General features: G+C 52.1%; 1 protein-coding gene across 4 annotated transcripts in view; it reads left to right on the top strand.

Moving 5' to 3' along the window:
* Positions 1-15,007, top strand: part of LOC144934607 (catenin beta-1-like) — a 50,103-nt gene that overhangs the window by 12,204 nt on the left and 22,892 nt on the right. The gene's annotated exons all lie outside the window — the stretch shown is intronic.

The following is a 15,007-nucleotide window of genomic DNA, read 5'->3' on the forward strand; positions in this document are numbered from 1 at the left end:
GTGGGAAACCTGGGTTACTCACTCGCCATGGCACAGATTCAGAACTCGTCAACTGGGTGTTGCTGGTTTGGTGCTGTCTGACACAGGCACCGTGAGGAGCTCCCCAAGCCAAATCATTCCCCTCATTCACAAAGAGAGACAACATTGATTTGAAAAACTACAGACCCAGTAGCCTCCATTGACGCATTATATGAACTGTTCACAAAGCTCATAGGGAACTGAACAATGGACAATTTAGAGGCCGACCAAGCACATGAACAAGCTAGCTGTGTTTATACAAAGTTTTTCTTTTTACAATTGGGCATGTACAGGGTTGGTTATGTACGGTGCGAAATAAGTTCAACATACAATTAATTGATCCCTAACATTGCTCCCTTTGCATATTCATTTTTGTTGTTTTAAATGAACCTTACTTGTAAAAACTATTAGTTTTATGTATTTTTACGCTGCACTAAGCCCCCCAGCCGCCACTTCGTCACATATTTTGACGCTGCCCTGAGCCACCAGCCCACCTCTGTGCCACGTATTTAGACCGTGCCCTGCGCCACCCAGCCCACCTCTGTGCCACGTATTTAGACCGTGCACTGACCCACCCAGCCCATCTCTGTGCCACGTATTTTGACCGTGCACTGACCCACCCAGCCCACCTCTGTGTCACTTATTTAGACGCTGCACTGAGCCACCCAGCCCACCTCTGTGCCACGTATTTTTACCGTGCCCTGACCCACCAGCCCACCTCTGTGCCACGTATTTTGACGCTGCACTACGTCAATCCAAATGCTGTTATAAGCCCCACGACCTCGACAAATGTGCTCCGAGGGACCGCAGCCCTTGCCAAAGTCCTAGGCTGTACAAACATCTCTGCCTCGCGGGTGATAGGGAGTCGTCGGCTTTAAGTGATTGACCCACACCCAGGGATTTGATGAATTGTCATAATTTGAGGCTTGGGGGGAGGGCACCAGAGTTAAAATTTGATCCGTATATATCTCATGCTCCCTGTTTGGTCTCCTTTGTTCTGTCTCGCTTGTTTCATTTGCCAAATGTAACACTTGCACGGAATTTGCACATCATTTGCGTGAATTGGTAACAATTCTTAACACATGCCGCTTCTGCAGCTTCGATGTGTGTCCTGTGAGCGTGATTGGTCAAGGTGCAGCCCCCGCAATGCATTGTTCATGCAAGCACACATCCGCTCGGCATGTTTCGCTACGTACGGCGCGAAGGAAGTTCAACGTACACACATACTGGCAGGAAGTCGTCCACTAGAGGGAGCTCTAGAGAGCCCCTCCAGAGTGTACCTGGGCCTATACGGGTGGGAGTACCCACACTTCGCCACGCCATACAAGATCTGTCGATCAACGAACTGCGGGGTAACCATTTATACCGCTGCGAGTGTAAGAATCGCCTTTAATCGCCGAATCGTAAAATGCAGCGTGCGTGGGCTCGCTGGACGGTGATAATAAGAATGTTTTGAAGACTGGACTCGGAAAGGGCCTTGACACAGAAGCGGCATTTGCCCAGAAGCGTCCAGATAGCACGATCACAGCAGCAGCAGCAGCAGACCGGCTGGAAATACTGCATGCCTGTGTGATCGCTCACGCATCTCATCTTGCTGCTGCTCCCCCTGTGGGGGATGGGTGTGGCAGTAAAGTTAGGGTAGCATTGGAAGACAAAACCTGCTGGTGGTATTAGACTAAACTAAATTTCGATTTAAAGCTTTCGTGACTGCAGGGATTCATCTTATTGGTTCTTTCGGTAAAGTCACGTGGAAGGGGAGTAATAAAATAATAAAAATAAAACATAATAAAATAATTCTCACGACGTTTTGGCCACAACGCAAGCAGCCGTCCTCAGGTGAAAACCAGGTCTGTCGAGGCGACAGCGTCTGAATAAAACAGCACCATGCTTGGAGCAAGGCGCCCTTTCCCCCCCTTCCAACCCAGCTTAAATATATGCTCCAAGCATGGTGCTGTTTCATTCAGACGCTGTCGCCTCGACAGACCTGGTATTCACCTGAGGACGGCTGCTTGCGTTGTGGCTGAAACGTCGTGAGAATTATTTTATTATGTTTTATTTTTATTTTTTTATTACTTCCCTTCTACGTGACTTTACCGAAAGAACCAAGAAGATAGACTAAACTAGATGATTTTTTTTCTTTCTAAAAGAGTAATTGAGACTTTGAGTAAAGTTCTTACAAAAATTTCAGAGCCAAAGAGATGTCATATGTTGCTCGAGACTAACTGTGCCCGACACGAAGCGGTGGCACGTGTGGTGTTGTTGTTGTTCTGTGCGGTGGACCTTTCTCTGTTAGACACAAGATGTATTATACATGCAAGCAGTGTACCTTGGTGCGTACATGCCTTTAACAAGGGATTTTGTTTTCTGTATCCAAATGTATTGTATTCTTTCACTACTTTTTAATGTTTGCGGTTGCCTTCTGATCCGAGCACACGCTGACCTCGTTGGCGTATTTATTTCACTTTTAACAAATTACAACACAGCTCACTTTTACCATTGGCATGAAAGCATAAAACAAAGTAATTATAATGTTACGGAACCTTGCACAGATGGCAGTTGTAGATCGTGTTGGGGGGGGGAGTCTCACAATTACATCACAGCACAATTGTACTCTCTCGTCTCTCCCGGTGCATCTCTCTCTCTCTCGCACCCCGACTCTCTGCTGCCGGACGAAGGGCCCTCTCCCGTCGGCCGTGGATTTCGTTTGCGTGACCACCACGCCGGGCGTATCTGCTTGAGGACCACGCTGCCAGGGCGATGAGTGGCTCGCAACCTTCTCCACCCACTGGCAGATTATTCTGTTTTTTCCTGGATTTTTCTGTTTGTTGTGGTTGCACCCGAGTTGAGAGCCGCATGGCTCACAGGGTTATACCTAATAAATGAAACTGAAAACTGAAATCCACGGTGGCACCGTCCAGTCGGCCGCCGAGGGACTTGTTGGGTTCGTCGAGATCGCTCGTGGCGCTCGGTCTGACCTTGCAAGGAAGCTTCGATTTAAAGCTTTCGTGACTGCAGGGATTCATCTTCTTGGTTCTTTCGGTAAAGTCACGTAGAAGGGAAGTAATAAAATAATAAAAATAAAACATAATAAAATAATTTTATTAAATAATAAAAATACAACATAATAAAAAAATTGAATTATGTTTTATTTTTATTATTTTATTACTTCCCTTCTACGTGACTTTACCGAAAGAACCAAGAAGACTTGCAAGGAAGATTTCTGCAGCTGGGCCTTCGTCGCGTTTCTGATGATGATGATGGTGATGTGCGTTTATGGGGTGCGGGTGGGAGCACGACAGGCCCACTCCAACTCGGATCAGCGGGCTCGTAGTGTTGTGCGATAATTTCTATGCCGCGTTCGAGGTGACCTCGCACACTGTGTGTTGAACTTCTTTCGCACAGTACGTAGGCCAAGCGTGCTCATCAGAGGTTGGTAATAACAAGGACGAATCTAAAGTTTCATTTTTTTTAGCGCAGCAAAAGTGCGATGTTTATTTTGCTCTTAAACCATGGAGGTGTAGGGCTGTTACGGGAGGGCTGTAAGTGCATACGATCCAATGGGTAACAAACACAGTGGGCGGAGTTACGGGAGTACACGGGGGGGGTGCCCGCAGCGACGTCCGCATCAGGCAGCCTGGGGGGTTGGGATCCTGATGGGGGGTATAAAGGGGGAGGACAAAGAGAGCTCGGGGCTCAGTCTGGGAACGAAGGAGGAAGAGTGAAGATCCTCTAGCTAGAGCCCTGGACTCCCCTCGACGCCGCCCTTGTCAGGGCTGCAGAGGAGCGAGCCAGAGGCGTGGTTCCGTGAACCAGGGTTAGACCCTGGGACTCCGGAGACCGTAGCCCGACTCACCAGTGTCGGGCCAGTTAGCCTCCCCTAGCTCGTTAGAGGAGGACTTGGGGATAGGTGAGATTAGCTAGGGGGTATCCCCAGTTATCCGGGTGAGGGGGCCGCTACCCCCTCTAGTGTTGTCCTGTACCGATAAGCTGAAATAAATATACGTGTGCCTCAACCTGGGTGTCCAGCGTCTTCACCGGTACTTCATCTGGTGTCAGAAGTACTACGGACATGGAAACACGTCAGACAGCTCGAGCCAGAGTACCGGAGGAGGACACTGCTGAAGTCGTTGAGCCCGAGGCGGCTCACCAAGACATGGCGCAGCCGGGGGCCGACGCGTTCCTACCGGGGCATCGGCATGAAGAGGGGCCGCAGCCAGACGCGCTACGGCTGGCTCACGAGAGACTGGCGGAGCTACTGTACGCCGCTGCCGCCACGCTGGAAAACATCACGCGGCTGGGGGCTGGTGGTCCACCACGGGGCGAGGGGAGTCGTCAACCTGAGCGCCTTCCCGCCATTTCTGAAAACTCAAACTTTGAATTTCCCGCCATCGTCACGGCAGCTGCGGAGGGCGTGGCCGGGCTCAACCTTGGGTCCGACACCGCTCTCGCTGGGACAGCTGCGTCATCTCCAGCGGAGGGAGCGTCATCACATCCGCGACAGGCGATTCCATCTGCCATTCGCGCCGACGCACAGCCGAGTCCCGGGGATAGCAGCCTACAGACGTCCAAGGCGAACGCTGCGCTACAACAACGGCTGCCTCCGCTGAAAGAATTTGTTGGTGCAGAGGGCGACTGGGGCGGCTTCCAGCGACGCTTCATCGCCCACCAAGAAATGGCAAGGTGGTCCGACGATGAAGCCCTCTGCGCGCTGCCGGCGCTCCTCGACGCAGACGCGCTCGCCGCCCTCACATCGGCGCCGAAAGAGAAGCGGTCTACTCTGCCGAAGGCACTACAGCTGCTGGCCGGGGTCTATGGACCTTCAGCGGAATGCAGAGAGCGGTTCTACGAGCGCAAGCGGGGTGAGAAGGAGTCGCCCCTGGCATACAGGACGAGCCTCCTAGCGCTGGCTAAGACGGCTTTTCCCCGTATGGACGACGATGGCGTGGACGCGATGGTCACGGAGAAAATACTCCTCCTGGCAGACGACCTGGACATCGCTGTCGTCGCACAGGAGGACGCCGAGATGACCTCTCTTCAGGCGGCGCGCCTCCTTCACGCCAACCTTCTGTCCCTGCGGCGGAAAGCCAGCAGGGCATCGGCAGGGCGTGCGGTGGCTGCAGCCACCCTTCCGACGGAGGAGCTCTTCGCCGTCGACCATCGACGGCAACAGGCGCAAGAAGTACGGTCGGCCCGGGACGGGTCAAGCCGTTTCAACCGCCCGTCGTCTCCACCGGGGCTCCCGCGGTGTTTCAACTGCGGCGTCCGGGGCCACGTCGCCTCGGGGTGCCGCTCTCCTCGACAGCGCGGGACGACGGCTCGACGGGACGCCGGGCCTCCTCCTCCCAAGCTCCAGCAACATGACCCGGCGAGTCGCGGCACCACACATGTTTGGCCAAAGCACCTACCCGTTGCACGCTCTCGCACCACAACAAACGGGGGGCCGATGTCGCGTTGCGAGGGGCCAACGCGGATCACTGCGGGGACTCAAATCGAGCCCAAACAGTGGTCCGTGTTGGCCCATCGCGTGGTAGCCGCGTCGTCAGGGTCGTCGGCCGTAGTCGGACACATTGACGGGGTAGAAGTACGCATCTTGGTCGATACGGGGGCATCGGCGACAATCATTTCGGAATTAATTTACAATATTCTGCCCGTACAAAGCCGGCCTTTACTGCCGGTTAACGTCCCATTCTATGCCGCTAACGGGGGCTCTCTCGGCATCATGGGACAGATTCGAGCGCAAATTTCTATTGGGGACATCAAATTGTCGGGGCCGATTTTCGTTTCCTCCTCGCTGGCGGTTCCGTGCCTGCTGGGGACGGATTTCTTAGGTAAAATGCCCATTCGTATTTTGATCGACCAAGGATGCATTGAGCTTCCATCGGGGCGGCGCATGGCGTTCCTGCCATCCCCTGCGGCGGCTCGGTCGGCGTTCGCGACGGTACCGGCGTTCGTCGTTGAAACTGTTCGTGTGCCGCCGGGAGCTCAAATGCTAGTGCCTCTGAAACTTCGTAAGCCCTTCGCTAAGGGCATAGGGGATCAGGGTGTTTTGCTGGGACCGTCTAGGGCCGGGGTTAATGGGCCTCATTTGATTCCGGCCCAGACCGTCGTAAGAGGGGACGGGGACCCTTTCATCGCGGTCCTAAATGTGGGATCGCAGACGGTGGTGGTTCCTCAAGGGACGGTGCTCGCTCACGCGACGCCAATGCCCTGCGAGGAACCTGTCGCGAACCACGTTGGCACTGCTTCCCGGATGCTCCCACATTCGGACAGCGATGAAGGGTGGATCGACGCGCTTTGTGCGGGATCGACGGACCTGACAAATTCAGAGCGCCAACAGCTTAGAACGCTACTGAGGGAATTTTCCGACGTTTTCAGTCGTGATAAATATGATTTGGGTTGCACTCACCTGCTGCGTCACCATATTGACACGGGTGACAGCGCGCCAATTCGCCAAAATCCGTTTCGGTTAAGTCCCGCCGAAAAGGACCATGTCAAATCGGCTGTTGATGACATGTTAGCCGCCGACATCATTTCTCCCTCCACCAGCCCGTGGGGAGCGCCGATCGTCCTGGTTAAAAAGCAGGACGGCTCGTTGCGGTTTTGCGTGGATTTTCGGCGCCTTAATAAAATTTCGGTTGCCGACGCATACCCGCTCCCACGGATGGACGAATCGCTGGACGCTTTGGCGGGAGCGCGATTCTTCTCCACACTAGATTTACTTTCGGGATTCTGGCAGCTTCCTCTGGACGATGATTCTAAGCCTAAAACTGCTTTCCGTACACCGCACGGCCTGTTCCAATTCAACCGGTTGCCGATGGGCTTACACTCAGCGCCGGCAACTTTCCAGCGATTGATGGAATTGGTTTTGGCTGGATTGCAATGGGAATCGTGCCTGATTTATTTGGATGACGTTATTGTCTTTGGTAAAACTTTTGATGAACATCTCCAGAGGTTGCGGGCGGTTTTCCTAAAGATGCGGGCTGCTAATTTGAAATTTAAGCCCCAAAAATGCCATTTGTTACGCGAGTCGGTGCGTTATTTGGGGCACATCGTAGGGCGCTCGGGTATTGCTACCGATCCCGCCAAAACGCAGTGTGTCAGCTCCTGGCCGACTCCCACCTCGGTGGGAGAGGTCAGGAGTTTTATTGGCTTCGCATCATATTACCGACGCTTCGTCGCTAATTTTGCAACAATTGCCAAACCCCTACACGCGTTAACATCTAAAGGGGTTCGGTTCCACTGGGGTCAGGATGAGGAAGCTGCTTTCTGCTCCCTTCGGGACGCGCTGGTGAAGGCTCCTCCCTTGATTTACCCAGATTTTTCGAGGCCGTTTTTGCTCGACACCGACGCGAGCAACACGGGTATTGGAGGCGTGCTTTCCCAGGTGGTTGACGGCGTGGAACGGGTGGTCGCGTACGGCAGTCGGGTGTTGTCTCCAACGGAGCAAAGATATTGTGTCACCCGTAGGGAACTGTTGGCAATTGTCTATTTCATCCAACAGTATCGCCCATATCTGTACGGTCGGCATTTCACCGTCCGCACAGATCATGCGGCACTGCAGTACGCCCTGAAGGTTCAACAGCCATCGGGACAATTGTCCCGATGGCTGGAGGTCCTCCAGGATTTCAGTTTTGAAACCACTTATCGTAAGGGCGTTCGCCACACCAACGCTGACGCTCTGTCACGGATGCCAACCGCCTCCGAATGCGCATGTCTCCTGGGGTCGGGGCGTTGCAAGCCAGTGGGGGACGTGATGGTTCCGGTCCTGGCGGCGGCCGCCGACGATGAAACGGTAGTCCCCATTGATATCGCCGAACAGGGGAGAGATTCCCTGCTTGGATTGCCCGTTGATGAATGGGGGCGCCTCCAGTTGGAGGATGCCTCCCTCCTCGCGTTGCGTCGTCGCGCCGGGGAGAGGGGGCGTGTGACGGGTCATGCCGACGCATGGGAAACCCATGCGGGCTTGCTTATGCATTGGGACGGGAAATCCCAGCGTCACCGGCTGGTGGTCCCTTCTGGCCTACGAGGTAAGGTGGTGTGGGCTGCTCATGAGCGCCTCCTCCACCTAGGTACCCAGAAAACACTCGCCTTGCTTCAGCTGAATTTTTTTTGGCCGGGTATGACAAGGGATGTTGCTGATCTGTTGGCGGCATGCCCTCAGTGTGCGCAGCGCAAACCACCGGCACGGGAGTCGAACCCGCCCTTACAATCCATCCAGGTCTCCAGAATAAATGAACTGGTCGCACTGGATATTCTGGGGCCATTCCCCGCCACCTCCAGGGGAAATAAATATTTGCTTACTGGGGTCGAATATTTTACGCGCTGGCCTATGGCCTGGCCCCTGGCGAATCAGTCGGCAGCAGCCATCGTCGACGCCTTTGTCCAAGGTTATGTCATGGACAAAGGTGCCCCGGAGCGGTTGTTGACCGACCAGGGTAGAAATTTTTCGGGGAAACTCCTAAAACAAGTCTGTGATCTCCTGGGAACGAAAAAAATTCGAACCTCCCCCTATCACCCGCAAACGGACGGGATGGTCGAGCGTCTGCATCGCACCATCACGTCTATGTTGTCGCAGCAAGTTTCGGACTCACAGGCTGATTGGGACTTACAAATTCAAGGGGTTCTAGCGGCATACAGATTGGCTCCCCATGCTGCGACGGGGTTTTCACCTTTCTTTCTTATGTATGGCCGCGAACCCGACCCACCTGTTCGGGCACAGTTGCAGATCCACGTGCCGCTGGGCAAATCTAAATTGGACGATCACGTTAAATTTAACCTTGACAAACTGACTGAGGCGCGGGATGCGGCGAGGCTAAATTCTGACAGGCGTCAGAAGGCGAACGAGCGCCTCAGACTGGCTCGCGCGCACGTGCTGCAGTGGAAGCCGGGGGACAGGGCATGGCTGCACTGTCCCCAGGTACCACTCGCGACCTCCTCTAAACTCGTACGCCCGTGGCGGGGCCCCGTCGAGGTTATTGAGGTTTTGAGGCCTCAGTGCGTTCGAATCCAATGGGGGAGGCGCCGGTGGTTTGTACACCCCTCTAGGCTGAAGCCGTTTGTTGCGGTGCGGGGGCCCACGCCACGCACGCGAGGCCAAGCATGTGGGGGGTCGACCGACTCGGAGGGTCCGTCGCTGCTCTCGCCTGATGTGTTGCCGGCTGTCCCACCCACAGGTGTACCGGGAATGACGGGCTCACGCCCTGGAACCCCCACAGGTGATGCCGACAGTCGCGCGACTTCAATCGCGACCTCACCTCGAATGGGACAGCCGCCACCGGATGGTCCGCCGTCCGGGGTTGCCCCGTGTGACGGGCCTGCGGCAAGGACGCGCGCTAAAATGCGCAGACTCTTATAATATACAGCAGGAAGAAAAAGAAAAAAAAAAAAAACTTTTCTTATTTATTTTCCTTCACGTGTCATGGTTACTGTATGCTGCGTCGGTGGTGTGCTCCTTGCACACTGAGTGTGTTGTGTTGTGTGGGCGCGGTGTGTGTGTTGTGGGTGCATTGTGTGTCGTGGGTGTGCTGTGTGTGATGGGGGAGTTCCTGGCTAGTTGTACATACGTGCTTACGGATTTCGTATTTATGCGGGGGGGGGGGTGCGTCGGACATTCCCTTCGGGGGTATGGTTGTTGTTCTTGTTGTTGTTCTGCTATTTGCATTTTGTTGAAAAAATGAGGCACACACGGGGTCGAGGGGTAATTGTTCCTTTATTTGGAATTGTTGCAGCCGGGACGGCTGCGAGCTGTAATGGGGGGGGTGATGTAGGGCTGTTACGGGAGGGCTGTAAGTGCATACGATCCAATGGGTAACAAACACAGTGGGCGGAGTTACGGGAGTACACGGGGGGGGTGCCCGCAGCGACGTCCGCATCAGGCAGCCTGGGGGGTTGGGATCCTGATGGGGGGTATAAAGGGGGAGGACAAAGAGAGCTCGGGGCTCAGTCTGGGAACGAAGGAGGAAGAGTGAAGATCCTCTAGCTAGAGCCCTGGACTCCCCTCGACGCCGCCCTTGTCAGGGCTGCAGAGGAGCGAGCCAGAGGCGTGGTTCCGTGAACCAGGGTTAGACCCTGGGACTCCGGAGACCGTAGCCCGACTCACCAGTGTCGGGCCAGTTAGCCTCCCCTAGCTCGTTAGAGGAGGACTTGGGGATAGGTGAGATTAGCTAGGGGGTATCTCCAGTTATCCGGGTGAGGGGGCCGCTACCCCCTCTAGTGTTGTCCTGTACCGATAAGCTGAAATAAATATACGTGTGCCTCAACCTGGGTGTCCAGCGTCTTCACCGGTACTTCAGAGGTATGACGTAATTAGCACTCTTCATTACGTGTGCTCTTTTTAGAAAAGTTAAGTGATATGTTAATCCTGTTCTCAGTGACATCACCAACATGTTATACATAAAAGAGGTATTTATCATGTGTTTCCCCATGTTCAGTATAAATCATGCAATTGGATATGATTCACAGTTGGATACATCATATACTGTACTGGCTCTGATCACTAATTCAACTGATGTGGAGCTCTGCTTGGGGGAGGGGGAGGTGTATGCTCGCTGCACTTTAACTTTACATTTCGTTGCGAAGCCCCAGGTACCAAATTGGCTTGCCCGGCATATCGAGAAATTTGTCCGGACTTGAGAGACGTGGGCGTGGTGATCGTGGGCGTGATCGCTACCGTGCGTGTGTGCAAAGACTGGTTTTACGTCTCTACTGTCTCTGTTCGGGGTGCCTCAGGTGGTGTAGTCATGTTGGGGTGGCTGGCCAAGGAACCAGATGTTGAATCTGTTGCCATTGCACAAAGCCAGCGATGTTGAGATTTCCCTGCTTCAAGTCAAAATGAAATCAAGTTCCCAAGGTGGAGTAAGTTTGGTGGTCTCAGCCTTGTCATCCACAAATGCCAATACGTCTTTGCATAAAATACAGAATGGTTCAGATGAGCGAATATGGACTTATTTGACCGATTAACACAAGTCCAAGCTTAAATAGTTATTGTCTTTCTGATCTCATAATAAAAACCACCAATGGATATTGGGTTACATTAATGAAAGACATGTCACTCACTTCCTGCTTAAACGAGCATGGCCACATTGCGTATTGCATCTGCTTGCAGCTCCTCTCCAGAGATACAAATTAGAAATGACTTGGCAGGGCGCAAGGCACCATGAGACGACCATTGGTGCGCTGCCCACAGAGTGGCATATTTAGCAAAAAAGTGAAAAAAAAACACGAAACAGTCGAATGGGTGGGGTCGGGTGGGGTGGTGGAGTAGTGGGTGTGATGGATGAGGCTGTGCAGGTGAGTCACGGCAACAGTTGAGTCGTAATTTGTATTATTCCTTCCCGTTTTCTTTTGTGTTTGCTGTCATACGATGCCGATAACGAGAACGACTCATTAAATCTGTGCTCTGGGCTTGTATGTTGTACAAGCCCAGGTGGTTTGTGAATCTTCAGAGGTGACGATTCCATCGACCCTCCCGGAGCAAGAGAGCGAGCGCCGCTTTTGCGCACAGCGAATTGTGGGTGTCTCCATAGGAATGTGGAGTTTCCTACTCCAACTCAGAATTGATGAGATGAATGCCTCCCGCAGTGTGTGTTTGAGCAGGGGGGAAGCACTTTGACCCGAGATATTTTACAGTAGAAGCTATAAAACGAAACAGGTGGTCCACCTTGACTAAGTAGTAATGCTTTGCTTAGGTTGCAGTGGATTTCTGCCAAGATTTAATTTGGAAATTTAAAACGGCGCTTTGTTTCGGTTCACAGTGGTAGTAGTGTCCACGTTCATTTCAGTTTTGTGGCTCGTCTTTGGAGGCGATGCTGCCGCGATATGGTGGATTGGCACATTCGATTTACAATCGCCGTTCGATTCCGTCTCCTAGCATGGCAGTTGAAACAATAGACACGTCTCTTTAACCCGGGTGCTTTCCACGCAGCGGTATAAATGAACACCGCAGTTAGTCGGGGGGGGGGGGGGGAGCGTGTGGCGACGTGAACGTGAGTACTTCCACGGTTTTTGTTAAGATGTCTGGCCAGCATGGAAGAGTAGGCCAAAAACACCCTCTGGACGAGCTCTCTGGAGCTTCTGCAAGTGGAGCTCCTTCTGCCATGAGCAAGCAATTACTGCGGCTGCACATTTACCACTATTTTGAGCCTTTTGTGCTGCAGTAAGAATCCATTTAACTACATGATGAATACGTACATTTCTTGATTTTCCCCAAAGTTTATTTCAGTATTTAAATGTCTGTTACTGGGAGGGACACACAGGCGGGCCTTCACGCTGTACGAGCACAGCAGGCGGGATTTTGGAGGTGAATAAAAGCCGTGGATTGCCTGCAGGATTGTGCGTTAAGGCTGTGGCTTGGATGTGCGCACCAATTAATGCACACCACCACCCCCTTGTACTCCCCCTTGCTTGCAGCTCGGCTACAAAATAGCACTTCCTTCCCTTCGTGTTGCTTTAAACCACGTTTCAATCATTTAAAGCGGTCATTTGCACGAAAGTTACTCGACTATTATGTGCGCACATTACGCAGCTGATCTCGTGCGCTTGTTTTAACGCCTTACAACTTAGGTTGAGAGTGTTAACGCGTTAGTTCTGCCCGTTTGTCTTCAGCGCGGGGTCATGATACATCTCGTACAGAAGATTCAGTATACACACAGCTTTAGTATAAAGTTGCGTGACGTTAAGGGACTTACCTGATCGCAAACTGGCCAGATTAATGAAAGGGATGCCCAAAGCTGCACCATTAAACTATCACTTAAAGGATCATCCTTGTCGACCCAGACAATTATCACACGTCATGCACTTACCTCTCCTCCCGATGACATCATCTCGCGACGTCAGATTTCATGCCCGTGTGATATTCTCGTTGTTCACCGTGGAATGAATCGTCATAACCGCTAATGAAATACTTAAGAGTTCAAATACGTTTGGGAAAGTATTACAGTCCATGAACATGCCTGTTTTTTTTTCTTCCTTTTTGTTCACTGGCCTTTCTAGCTAAATAAACATCCGAGTACATATTTTGCACGTTCAAACAATGAACGGCAAGTCACTTGCTGCGGGTTTTGACATTGAAACACAATCGACCAACTCTTGTGTTAATCTTACAGAATCTCTAACGAGCTCTTCCCAGCAGATGGTGCACCGTGGTTGTCCGTTGTGTCATTTTGAGTGATGATTTATTGGTGAGTTTTTCCACCTTGCACACAGCAGCAAACCTGCAGCGAAGCCTAGGTAGAGTCGGGTAAACAATTATACTGGTAGGAACCTCCTGGTTACACCAGCCCACAGGGGATTATTGTGTCCGTCCGTCGTGCATCCAAAAATGGGAGGGGTGGGGCTGGGTGGAGAGGGGAGGGTGGGGTGGGGAGGGGCTGGGTGGGGAGGGTGGGGCTGGGTGGGGGGTGGGAGGGGTGGGGCTGGGTGGGGAGGGGCTGGTCGCCCCGTAGTGCCCTTATAAAACTCAACGTTTAACCTACTCACGCCGGCTTGTGCCCTCCCTCACAGTCCGCCATATTTGCGGAATACACCACGCCGCCGTTGACCCTGGCCATTGACCGAGAAACCCAATGTTCCTACCAGCTCCCTCCGCAGGAATGTGTTTATTTTACTTGTAAAGTCCGAAATACACTTTTGCATTGTGCTACTTGTCAAACCTAATTCATCACTAACACATTACTTTTCAAGAGTAACTCAGCTAGCACTGCTCATATCGTGGCATTAAGGCGAGTGTACAAGTGCGATGTACAGAACATCACACTTGTACACTCGCCATTATGACATCGCATACCCATGCGATGTCATAATGGCGTGAATACCAGAGGTGGGACAAAGTCATTGTTATGCAAGTCCAAGTCGAGTCGCAAGTCATCAAATTCATGACTCGAGTCTGACTCGAGTCCAAGTCACATGACTCGAGTCCACATCTCATAGGTGGGACAAAGTCATTGTTATGCAAGTCCAAGTCGAGTCGCAAGTCATCAAATTCATGACTCGAGTCTGACTCGAGTCCAAGTCACATGACTCGAGTCCACACCTCTGGTGAATACCTAACAACTTGCACGCGCACTCGGTCTCTACCGGACGTGTTAGGTTCGTCGCACGCATGTTTCTCCCCCCCCCCCCCCCCCCGTAATTTAAATTTGATGTTTAAACCCGTTGCCTTTTCATCACTGCGGAGTTCCTGACGTCGGGGTCATAAACAAAACCCGCAGCTGCCCCGCTGAAAGAGCGAAAAGCTAAAGCGCGTGTGGCCGCGCGATTTGCCGAGGGCACGGGCCCAGCAGCCATCCCAGCGGGTGCCATTTGCGAGTTCCCTTTTCATGCCCAGGTACAAGGGACGTCTGTCTTTCAAGTCCTGTGTGCAAAGACCACACGCTGTGCTGTGCGGCGGCGTTGCATTTTAAAGGCCGTTGGAGCTCCTTGCTCCGCTCGCTGCGTTATTGCCTCGTCAGCTACCGCGACTTGATCCAAGCATGTGTGTGCGCCTCAAGCTAACGATGTGCCTAAATTGGGCAGGTTTTGACTTCTGGTTTATTTTCTACTCCTTTGTGTTGCAGGAAAAAAGGGAATATGATTTAAATGTTGCGTGTGTTTGAATTATGTTTGATATGCCGTGCTGTAATGTTGTGCTTCTGGCCGGGCCATATTTGACCCTAAATGTTTTATTGGTTAATTGGTTTGTCTGACTTCATAAACATAATTTTGGCTGTTAAGTGCTTTGAGATTGGGTACTAAATATAACCGTATAAATCACAGAGGACATTCAATTCCATCGGTCTGTAACACAATATACTATTCATATATCAAATTGGACTCATGCATGTAAAAGCTTGATAGCTTTTACCAAAGGCAGGCTGTAATTTGATTATTATATATTAATAATAAAGGTACTGTAAATATTTGCCCTCATTGAATTTCCCTGGAACATGCCTCCATTTAATTTACGATCCATATCCTGAGTTGACCAAACATCCTTGCCGAGACATCTTGCCTG

The sequence above is a fragment of the Lampetra fluviatilis genome, chromosome 10 (assembly GCF_964198595.1).
Source record: "Lampetra fluviatilis chromosome 10, kcLamFluv1.1, whole genome shotgun sequence".
NCBI classification, from domain to species: Eukaryota; Metazoa; Chordata; class Hyperoartia; order Petromyzontiformes; family Petromyzontidae; genus Lampetra; species Lampetra fluviatilis.